Source organism: Pseudonaja textilis, chromosome Z, assembly GCF_049901715.1.
Source record: "Pseudonaja textilis isolate UNSWEBS1 chromosome Z, rPseTex1.2, whole genome shotgun sequence".
Classification (NCBI taxonomy): Eukaryota; Metazoa; Chordata; class Lepidosauria; order Squamata; family Elapidae; genus Pseudonaja; species Pseudonaja textilis.
Window position 1 is genome coordinate 132097950 of NC_142008.1, and position 12269 is coordinate 132110218.

The window sequence follows — 12269 nt, forward strand, 5'->3', positions numbered from 1 at the left end:
GTTTTGAAGATGTCCGTAAGGTGAGATGTTTGTATGAGCCTAACTAATCGGTGTATTTACTTTGCATATTTTTTCTTTCACTTCCCGTGCGGACGGTGCAGGATTTGCAATGCATAGCAAATCACCGTTATTCTGAGGTACAGAGGTGGCACATCTGCAGGATCTCTACCGTTTCCCCTTATGAATGTGCCTGTTCCTTTATTAGAAGTGGGGAATGCCACTTGTGGGAAGGAATAAAAGAAAGAAAAATAATTTGAACGACTTAGATTTACTAGACCGCTCACGGGCTTGCAATCTGAAGCTGCAGCCGCCTCAATTTGGCTGGGTTGAATTTCCTGAAAGCACAGAAGACATGATTTAATTTCTCCCTCTGCAGTCACCAATGTATTTACTGGAGAATAAAGCTTTCTGCGTAGCAGTATCTCCCCCTTCTTTTTCCTCGCAGGCTGCAAGTGGGAGGGGAGAGAGCTACTTCCTTCCCAGGCTCCTTGTCTTGTTGTATAAATTTATGGGGAGAGAGAGGGGGGAAGGAGGGAGAGAGAGAGAGAGAGAGGGAGGGAGGGAGGGGCAGATGCATCTTGGTCTCTCGAGAAATGGGGTGAGGGTGGCCTGGCTATGAGCTAAATGGGAGGTTGCCTCCCTTTCTAGGATGAATCACTCAGAAGTAATTTCCAAGAGTGCTGCTAATGGATTGCAGAACAGGAAAAGAAAAGGGGGAAAAACAATTTTATGGCTGGAACGTTGGCCCAAACTAAGGCAACCAGCTCAGCAGGATGGCATGTCAGCCCAAGGTTGTAGCTGCATACATCACAAAAAAGGAAAAAAAAAACAAATTTCACTTTGAATGGAGGAATAATCCTCTTAATGGGGAATTATTGCAAAAACGTTTCAGCTGGTTAGACTTTGGACTAACCTTGTGAAGTAAATCACTTATTTAGAAACCTCGTAGCAAGGATTCTTGCCTTAGGACAGTGTTTCTCAACTTCAGCAAATTTAAAGTGCATGAACTTCTGGGAGTTGATCCCAGAATTCCCCAGTCAGCACAGTTAGCTGTGGGAATTCTGGGAGTTAAAGTCTACACACCTTAAAATTTGCTAAGGTTGAAAAACACTGCCTTAACTATCATTCTAGTGCTTTGTGATTTCAAACACAAGGGTTCGTAGAAAATTCTAGTTAAAAAAAAAAAAAGAGGAAATGACACAGTTTAAATGAGAAATTATAAGGATATTTTGTAACAATAATCTCAGTTCTTACATTACACCTTCCCCTTTTATTCCAAACTATATGAAATGTTAAAAAAAAACGCTAAAAAATATTGGTGCTGGATACTCTAATCCAGAAAGCAGCTAAGAAACCATAGATTCTCACATAAGAAACATTAAGTCGGAAACAAACAAATCACATTATTACCAAGTGCAGTGTGGGAACCCAAACTCTATTTCATAATGAATGGAATGCCACGACTGAATATTTCTCCTCCATCTCTTGAAAATTATTTTTTTTTTTCTGGTCAATATAAGGCAAAAATCCCCTCTAAGGTTTTTAGCCAAGATATATACTCAGAACATGGTGCCATAGCACCACCTTCTGGCTAGAGTTTCATAATCCATGCTTTTGAATTATTGTGACATGAGCATGCATGCTTGAATTCTTAACATTTTGCATGGAAGTTAAATTGAATTTGTTTGTAGGGTGGTTTTAAAATCATCCCTGAATTGACAGCATTTTCAGAACAAGAGGAAATTTGAGGAGCTTTCCAGCAAGTATGCAGCCTATCCCAAAAGACTTTGTGAACCCCAGAGCTGATAAATCATATGTCAGAGACAATTCACATGGACCAATATGTCTCCCTGTTTCTCGGTATACATATACCAGAACACACTGATCCATTGACCAACCCAGATTGGATCCTGCAGCATTGATCCTCAATTCCTGGCCAATGATAGGAGATATTCAAGAGATGCTTCAGTTCAGCTCTGCCAAGCAGGGCAAATAAATAGGACATGAATTCGTTCAATAGAGAGAGAACTATATCTAAATTTGACTCTTCCTTCTGCCACTGAGTTTTATTACTTGGACAACATTTAAACAAAATATCCAGCTTGCGTATTGACATGGACTAAAATTTTGAATGCTGGGTGATAAAATGTGGACATCAGAAAATAAAAAAAAATGAGGCTCAGGTAAAGTCCAGGATTTGCAAAAAATAAAAATGTTTTAAATTACCAGAGGACTGCATATACTTAATGGCCCTAAAATGACTTCCTGTGGAAGTCTTCAGTAGAGTTGGAAGGGACCTTGGAGTTCTTCTATTCTAACCCTCTGCTTAAGCCGAGGACCTTATGTCATTCTGGACAAATGGCTGCCCAATCTTCTTGAAAACCTCAGTGATGGAGCACCCACTATTTCTGAAGGTAATTCCACTGATTAATTGTTCTCACTGTCAGGAAATTTCTAGGTCAGTTCTCTCTTTGCTAAGTTTCCATCCATTACTTCAGTCTTGCCCTCAAGTGCTTTTGAGAACAGGTTGACCCCCCCGCCTCACACTTCTTTGTAACACTCCCTTAGATACTGGAACACTGCTATCATGTCACCCCGGTCCTTCTCTTCATTAGACTAGACATACCATTCATCAAATGATTTAGCCTCCAGCCCTCTAATCATCCTTGTTGCTCTTCTCTACACTCTTTCTAGAGTCTCAATATCGTTTTTATATTACAGTGATCAAAATTGGATGCGGTATTCCAAGTGTGGTCTTGCCTATGCAGCATAAAGCAGAATTATCACTTCATGTGATCTTGATACTATTCCTCTGTTGCAGAACTGCATTGGCTTTTTGGTACATTGCTGGCTCATATTTAAGTGATTGTCCACTAGGATTCCTAAATCCCTCTTACTGTTACTGCTGTTGAGCCAACTACCACATCTTCTATAACTGTGTATTTTGTTTTTCTTGCCTAAATTTAAAACCAAATCCCCTCATCTAAATCATGTCTGAAGATGTAGAAGAGTATTGGCACCAAGACAGAAACTTGGGGTGCCTCGCTGCATGCTTCCCTCCATGTAAATGCAGTTTCATTGAGAGCTACATGTTGAGTACAGTTTGTTATCCAGTTATGAATCCATCTGGTAGTGATGCCGTCTACCCTTCATTTTTCTATCTTATCAAGAAATAGGTTGTGATCTACTTTGTCTAATGCTTTACTGAAACATAGGTATACTATGTCCAGACTCCAGAGCATTTTTCTGGTTCGCTAATTTAGTCACTTTGTCAAAGAAATACATTATGGTTTGTCTAGCATGATCTGTTTTGACAAACCTATGTTGCTTCTAGTAATATACTTCCTTGTTTCTAGGTGTTCTCAGAACCGTTGCTTGGACAGAAGATGAGAAAAACAGGAAGGTCTGTCAAACCTTTGAAGTAGCAGCACTATTTTTCTGCAGATTTCATTTTGCAAAGTGATTTTTTGCATCATCGTTTCTGTAGCTTATGTAGATAACCCTGTAGTCTCCAAATCAGATAGATTGTGCTGCAATCTTCTGATATGATACAGGAATATATACAGAGCTAAAAATCATCCTTTTTCTTCCTGGATCTGCATTTGAGTTAATTTTTGAGCCTACATTTCCAATGCATATTTAAACTAGTTTCAGACTTCTCAATGAATAGTTCTGTAGCTCTACTATTAAGCTAGAAATTAGAAAATCAGATTTTTGTGGGAAGTCCCTGACAGATACGGGTTTCTCACCTGATCTCCTGGAGATGGTTCATAGTAACCACCGTTGGCTACTTCCAAGTCTGACTTTGCATATGCATAGGAGACAGTAGAAAAAAATAATTAAAAAAAAGCACTTGAATGTTGAAAGCTTGCTCAGAATCAGCAGAATCTGGTCCAACATACTGCATTTGTGTTTACATAGGATTTTTCCCCCCTGAATCTGCAAAGACAGCTGTTTGGCCTCATGGTCTGCAATCACGAATATGGTCGACCATCTCAATGCAAATCTATGAACATAACCATTGTCCAATCTGAACCTAGTTGTTTATCCAGAGATCCTTCACCTGAGGTCAGATTGGTCCTTTAGGAAACCTTTCCAAAGAGCTATAGGGAAGTAATTGACCTGCTCTTGGGTAACAGAGTCCCACCCCCTCAATTCCCCAATGATTTCACACTTTGTTCCTTTACTTTGGGCTTGTAAATCATTAATAAACCCAAGGACAAAATGGGAAACAACTCATGGAAAGGCCTCTATCAGATGTCCTACAACAATTCGCCAAGAGTAAGACTTTTATCAACAGGTAGAACAGCTGTCTTTTGCCAAATAGGAATTCTGTGAATTGTAATCCGGCACATATGGAGAGCACCAGTCCGTAAAATATTCTTCCAATTATTGTATTACTTAGAACTAACACGCATCAGGAGACCTTGCCTTTAAATCTTCCCTCCTATCCTGGCTGATTAACTTTTCCAGCTGTTGATGGTATAGAAGGTCAAAAATAAAATGTCCACAAACGGTATAGCAAGACCGTTTTATTGGCTTACAAGGTTACAAGGCTAAGCAGCACTGAAATAAGGAATGAGTACAGGAACATACCTAGCTGCTCTTCGTGTGATAGGAGATGGTTCCCCATTTTTTCCCCTAGTGACACGTCCATCAAAGCATCAGAATTCTTACATTTTCAGGATGTTTTTCTGCATGGGATCGTGACTTATCAGAACTTGTTCTGGGAAACTGTATTTGCTTATTGCATAGCCTGGTCATGTTGCATTAAATCAGCTCAGCTAATGACCTTCAAATATGCTTGCTATTCCTCCCCTTCTCCTGTGGAGTTCAACAGACTTCCTGAAATCCTTCAGGGCTCTGCTCTGCAGACAGTTTCCAGCCGTTGTTCTGTCCTCTATTTACGTAGATTGCATATGGACAAGGCTATCTTGGCTTACTGCCTCCTCAGATATGCCAGGCTGACTCCCATCATCCTTTTCCATGCTGGCTAGGAATTGTGAGTGCATATCAAGGGCAAGAGATTGTAAGAACTACCTCTGTCATTTTTTTGTACCAATCATTCTCTTATATATATTTTGTTCTCATGCATGGTTTCTATGGCGTCATTGTTCCACCAAACATCCTTTTTCATATGTTCACTATAACTCCACACACTTAACAGAATAATAAAGTTGGAAGGGACTTTGGGGGTTCCAAACCCCTCGTTTGTGAAATGGCATCGGTCTGCAACAGGTCAGAAACAGGTCGCATAGTCAGCTGTCAGAAGGGACAGCCAATCAGAACAAACCTCTCTTCCCACTTAAACAGTGGACCAGAGTGAAAACTTCACAACAGTTTCCAATCCATTACTTCATATCCTGCCTTCAGGTGCTTTGGAAAATAAGTTGACCCCCCTCTTCTTTGCAGCAGCCCATTAGATATTGGATCAATGCCATCATGTCACCATCCAGCCCTTCTTTCCATTAAACTAGACATGCCCAGTTCCTGCAACCCTTCTTCATATGTTTTAGCCTCCAGTATGGCATTCTGTGACAATTCTTATCACCCTTTCCCAAGCAACGTCAATGCTCTTTCCTTATCTCAGTTCCCATTCATCTGTTGAGAAATTAAGCTAGTACTTTTTCATTCTATTGCTGTAATTCTTCTACTTTATCCCTCTTCTTTTCCCCCTTTCCTTCCATTGCTGCTTTTTCTCAGATTTCACTCTTGACAATAGTTGTTTACTAAGATTTTTTTCACCCTTGCACCTTCCCTCCCTTAGTCTTTTGTCATAAACAATCAAATTGATCCTGTTTTTAGCATTATATGGGTAGTCCTTGAATTATGAACATAACTGGGAGTAAAAATTCTATTGTTAGACAAGGTGCTTGTTAAGAGATCCATGCCTGATTTCATAACTTTTTTTTTTGCCCATGGTTGTTAAACAAATCACTACAGTTAAGTGAATTGTAGGGTCATTAAGCAAATCCAGCTTCCCACACTGACTTTGTCAGAAACTGGCTGGGAAGGTCTCAAACGGTGATCAAATGACTCTGGGGTGCTGCAACAGTCAGAAATATACGTTGGTTGCCAAGTATCTGAATTATAATCATGTGGCTGTGGGGATACTACAATGGACATAACAGCAAGGACCAGTCTTAAGTCACTTTTTCAGTGCCTTTGTAAATTTGAACATTTGCTAAATGGAACGGTTGTAAATTGAGGGCTATTTATTCTTTTGCTTGTCTGTGCCAAAACCGTTTTTGTGCTCTGGTTTTCAGTTAGGAGGTGGTGGACGATATGTTTGGAAAACCTCTGTAAAATATTTCTTAATATGACGCCTTCCATAAATTCTGACCAGCAACTTGTGGTAATATAATTTATTTTGCAAGTCCTTGTATAGCTTTGCATAGATCTAGGGACTAAAAAATGCCCCTGGTGGGGGGGCATTTCCGCCTGCTATGGGTGTTTTTGTCCTGTTATGACCTGCAAAGCTTAGGGGACCAAATATGTCGGTGAAAGGTCATAGTATATAGCTGAGCCATTCCCATGGGAATTTCCGCAGATGTATATTCTCATCCTGTTTGTTCTCATCCTATATATCCTGTGGAAATAACATCCTGTTGAGGTCACTTGTTTTCTGTATATGCATTTTGTTCTCAATAAAAGCTGGTACCTGGGTCTACTCAGGGCTGGCATTTGCTCAGACGTTTCCCTGCGTCTCATTTCAAATGTCAGACCACCACAAGTGGTGACCCCGACGTGATAGCTTTGGAAGGCTATCGTTTCCGCATCCTATACTCATCGTCGCGGACGTCGACTGGGCCCTCATCTTCTTCGCTGGACGGAGACAGATTCTTTTCGTGAGTATGGGAGGAGATTTCTCGAAGGCTCAGACAGGGCACATTAGGGAAATGAGAGAGATCACTGGGAATAGGTTTAAGTTTGGAGTTCATAGTAGAGGACATGCAGTAGGAAAGAAAGAAATTGAGGACTTATTACAGTATGTTTGGAAACATATTCCGTGTTATCCAGAGGGAGGTAGTATTAAAGTAGAGTGCTGGAGAAAGATAGGGAAATTTTTGCACGAGGAGCCTCGTGCCCCTTCTTCAATTTTGTTAACCTGGAGGATGGTTATGGATGCATTAGCTACTCATGAACAACCGCTCCTAGCACCCCCTGAAGAAGGTTTGCCGCCTTACCATGCGGTACGTATATTGCCACCGACAGCACCTCCAGATAAATCCAGAGGACTGTCAGGCACTGAAAATACTTTGTCAGAAGAGAAGAGTTTGCCTTTAAGAGTTCAAGTAGATGCAGTTACTGCAGCTATTCAGGATGCAACAAATAGAGGGGAATTATCAGGAGATGATTTGGTAAAATTTGGAGTGAAGATTCAACTTAATCCAGTAGAAATTGGTGTAGATGCTGCTTTAAATCAACAGAGAGATAGAATGCCTGAGGAGGGGTTCGTTCTTCTCCCACAGTTAAATTTCCAAGCCGTGGGGGCTCTCCCTGACGGCGAAGGTGGTGAGAAGACCTTTACTAACATCAAACAAGGGAACAATGAACCCTATGAAAATTTCATTAGTAGATTGAAAGTGGCTATTGAAAGGCAAATTGACAATCAATTTGCCCGGAATGAATTGCTTTTGAAAAGTTAGCGGTAGATCAGGCTAATATAGATCGCAAAAGATCCTTAATCCACTTATTGCGAGTGGAAAGCGAGAGATCACAGATTTGATAAACGCGTGTAGGAAGGTGGGGAGTCAGACTTTTAACATGGAAACTTTAGCTCTGGCTCTCCAGGCAGGAAATGCTAAAAAAGAAACTTTTTTCAATTGTGGGAAGCCTGGACATTTTAAAGCGCAATGTTGGGCTCCTGGGGGGGGGGTCAAAGTCAGCAAAATGAGAGATCAATGGGACAGAGTGTGACCTAAATCAGTATATCAGATGCTCCTAAAGTTTTTACTGATGGAAAAAAAAAAAAGTTTTTGGTGCTTGTGTTTGGAAAGATAAATTTGGAATTTGGCATACAAAAGTGACATCAGAGCAGAAGTCTGCCCAGCAGGCAGAACTTGCTGCTGTAGTTTTGGCTTTTCAAAATTTTCAAAATCAGGATTTTAATCTAACAGTGGATTCTTTGTATGTATATAATTTGTTACCCTTTGTAGCAGGTTCTTATTTGTCTCCTGGAATATCACCCAATATTCTACGTTTGCTTTTGTTGTTGCAAGGATGTTTGGAGCAGCGTGTGAATGTGTGTTTTGTTGCCCATATTCGTAGCCATAGTAATTTACCTGGAATTTTATCACAAGGCAATGCCAAAGCTGACAGTGCTGTAACTTCAGTTCTCCCTGTCCAGCCATGGGACAGCCATAGTTATTTTCATCAAAATGCTAAAGCGTTGGCACATCAATTTAAGCTTACTGCTGCAGAAGCTGCTGCCATAATTCAACAATGTCCAACTTGTTCAAAACAGGGCATGGCTATTCCTATGGGAGTCAACCCCAGGGGTTGAAACCTTCAATGATTTGGCAAATGGATGTTACTCAGTATCCATCATTTGCACCTTGGAAGTATATACATGTGACTGTGGATACTTATTCAGGATTCCTAATGGCTACTCCTCAAAGAGGTGAAGCGGTTAAACATGTCATCAATCATTGCATTAAGACATTTTCAGTTGCTGGTACGCCTCAAACTTTAAAAACAGACAATGGTGCAGCTTATCGGAGCACAGTCTTTGATCAGTTTTGCAAACAGTGGTCCGTGGAACATAAATTTGGAATTCCATACAATTCCACAGGACAGGCTATTGTGGAGCGTTATAATGGCACGCTCAAGAACATGTTAGCTAAATTAAATAAAAAGGAGGGAAGCTCCTGGGGCTTCCGCAATTCAAGATCAATTAAATCTAGCTTTGTATACTTTAAATTTTTAAATTTGTCTGGTAACCCCCTGCGAGTGCGGCCAGCAGGCATTTTTCTTCTCCTTCTACAGATGCAGTGAGGCCTCGAGTGTTGGTGCGATTCCTTCCGGATCCGGCATGGGTTCCCGCTGAACTGATTACGTGGGGACGTGGTTATGCAGCAGTAGAACATCTTGGTCAAATTCGTTGGGTTCCTGGTCGATGTATTCGACCTGATCATTCTGAGCGTCTTCGCAGGTGCCAGTGAGGAGGTTCCTGATTCTCAGGATGGCGTTTCCGTGGTTCCTGATTCTCTTGATGCCGGCAGTCCAGGCGTGGCGCTGTGAAGGCTGGGAAAAGATGACTGCTTATCTGAGGTTATCAACTTGTTTGCAGCAGGTTCCTCTGGGGAATCAGACTAAATTGATCTGCAAACAGCGGCATCCTTTGATTTTCCAGCATATTGGTCCTGGCATAAGGGTCAAGACATTCTTTACTCGGGACCTGATAAGGATATTATATCTTCAGCCTGTGCTACAACTCTGATCCTGTTTAATGTTTCTGTTTCAGACTATGGACAATATAGATGTCAATTGGAGTTACCTAAGTTTCCTTACACAGACTCTCTTTCCATTCGTCTTATGCCTCCACGGACTCTAATACGGAGGCGGAGAGCTGCTATTATCTCAAAAACTAGAGACCTTGGTGATAATTTATGGAAAGAAAATTCCTACATCAAGGACATTCGGATGGCAGCTAAGGGTTTAAATGTAACTAATTGTTGGCTTTGTATGCATATGCCTGGGTCTGGGAAAGGTGGAGTTTTGTTACATGGTGTTCCTTTGAATGAGCGAACCAGTGCTAATTTTGATTATAATGATTTTAAACATTGGCTTTACTGGGGTCCAGACCCCGAAAAGTGGAATCAAACATTGTTCACAACAAAGGTAACTTTCACTACCAAAGCATCGGTTTGTTATTACCGCCCCCTGTAGGGACTCAATCTATTTTGCTAGGAAATACTACGCTCTGTAAGAAGGTGATTCCTTTGGAAGGAGGATGTATGAGATGTGTAAAAAGCATTACTAGTAAGAGCAACTGCATAAATCGGACATCTTCTCGTTATCCAAGGCTTTGAAAGTTTCCCATGACTGTTGTGTAAATCGGACAACCACTAAGAGGCCTGACATTGGTCACGGGGCATATGTTCTCTGTACTTGGATGTGGCTAATGTGGGGTTGGGAAAGTCAGGCCTCCAATAATATCTATCATAAGCATTTAAAATACTTCCCTCTTCCGGATGGGTTATGGTTGCTATGTGGGGGATACTGCTTATCAACAATGGCCAAAGGATTGGTCTGGGGTGTGTACGATTGGGCATGTCATCCCAGTAATATATAAGTTAGACCAACTGCCCAAGGCCGGATTCGTAACAGGAGGGAGGTGGATTCGGGTCTCACCACGGGAGGGTGGTGGTTAACTCAACTTTCCAGGGCGGCATTACCACCTTTGGGGTGGCTATGAATTATCGGGATCTGCATATTTTAAATAATTTCACTGTTGCTATGTTTAATAATACTGTTAAGAGCATTAAGATGTTAAATGAAGAAGTGTCTGAAATTCGCCAAATTACTTTACAAAATCGTTATGCTTTAGACATAATATTAGCTGCTAAAGGAGGAGTTTGTGCTTTAATTCATTCACATTGTTGTATTTTCATACATAATTATGAGCCTAACATTACAAGAACTGTTCACGATATGGAAGACCGCATAGCTGAACACGAAGCAGGAAAAGATGGCTTTGATAAGTCACCTTGGGCTTTGCTATGGGATTGGCTTCTTGACGGCTCATGGTTACGTTCATTGCTTCAATTAGTTGTGACAATTGTTATTATACTTATTATGTTGTGTTGCTGTATTCAATGTATTCCTAATCTATTTCAAATATGTACCTCAGTTTTTCAGCGTACGAGACGAAGTTGCAAGGGAACTGTGTATTATGCCACTAAAACACCCCCTATCTTTGAATAAATAAAAAAGGAGGGAATGTGGTAATATAATTTATTTTGCAAGTCCTTGTATAGCTTTGCATAGATCTAGGGACTAAAAAATGCCCCTGGTGGGGGGGCATTTCCGCCTGCTATGGGTGTTTTTGTCCTGTTATGACCTGCAAAGCTTAGGGGACCAAATATGTCGGTGAAAGGTCATAGTATATAGCTGAGCCATTCCCATGGGAATTTCCGCAGATGTATATTCTCATCCTGTTTGTTCTCATCCTATATATCCTGTGGAAATAACATCCTGTTGAGGTCACTTGTTTTCTGTATATGCATTTTGTTCTCAATAAAAGCTGGTACCTGGGTCTACTCAGGGCTGGCATTTGCTCAGACGTTTTCCCTGCGTCTCATTTCAAATGTCAGACCACCACACAACTTCATCTCCCCAGCTGCTCTGCTGTAACTCATCTCCATCTGTAGATGATTAGGATCACAGTTCAACACATCTAAGTAGCAATCTGGTTGGAAAAGTCTAGCGAAAAATAACGTTTCTTGGCAGCCGGCTGCAATTTTTGAAACTTTCCAATCATGCTTCCCATGCTCCTGTATACAGGTAGTCCTCCACTTACCACCATTCAAAGCACAAAGGCATTGAAAAAAGTTACCATTTTTCACACTCGCAAACGTTGGCGGAACACCACAGTCACATGATTAAAATCCAGACGCTTGGCAGTGGGCTCATATGTCTGATGGTTATGGTGTCCTGGGGTTATGGAATCCTTTTGAGATATCCTTGTTAGGAATCTGTCCACCAATTAGTTGGGTTGGCAATATATAAATCAACAATGTATGTTTGTAGCTTTAAGACAAAATCACTGTATTGATTTATACTATATTCCGATTGGTTGTTTATATTGCAAACTACCATAAGAGGGAACTAGAGATCATAGCTTGCTCTCTCTGACATTCTGTCTCTCTGACATTCTGTATCTCTGACATTCTGTTGCTATCTAAGGTTCTCTGTTGTATTTATGCTGTGCTTATACTTTGATATCTTTGTTTACAGTAAATGACAAAGACAACTGGTCAGAAGACTTTGTAATTGGATATTCTTTGGACTGTTAAACGTATATGACCTGGACCGTTTATTGGACTGTGCTATTTCTTAAAGTAAACTTTAACTCAATTTAGTGTGGCTGTGTGTGGCTGGATAATTATTCATAACTATTCTCATAAACGTTTCCATGTGCATATTCTTGTTACTCAAGGGTTATTCTGTACATATCATAACAATCCTGACAAATAAAATCAAAGAGGAAGCCAGATTCACTTAACAACAGTACTACAAACTTAACAATTGCAATGATTCTCTTA

At 40.7% G+C, this 12269-nt stretch overlaps 1 protein-coding gene and 1 long non-coding RNA gene across 2 annotated transcripts in view; one reads left to right on the plus strand and one right to left on the minus strand.

Moving 5' to 3' along the window:
• The window catches only part of EMP3 (epithelial membrane protein 3 (MAM blood group)), a 105086-nt gene extending 101196 nt beyond the window's left edge, over window positions 1-3890 (minus strand). Inside the window, exon 1 of the mRNA XM_087918484.1 lies at window positions 3750-3890. The gene's annotated coding sequence lies outside the window, so the exon portion shown is untranslated. The remainder of the gene's footprint in view (window positions 1-3749) is intronic.
• LOC148124411 (uncharacterized) lies at window positions 2027-12065 on the plus strand. Its single transcript, XR_015740466.1, has 3 exons — window positions 2027-2414; window positions 3357-3403; window positions 11962-12065. It is a non-coding gene; the product is annotated as an uncharacterized LOC148124411 (long non-coding RNA).
• The last annotated feature ends 204 nt before the right edge of the window (window positions 12066-12269 follow it).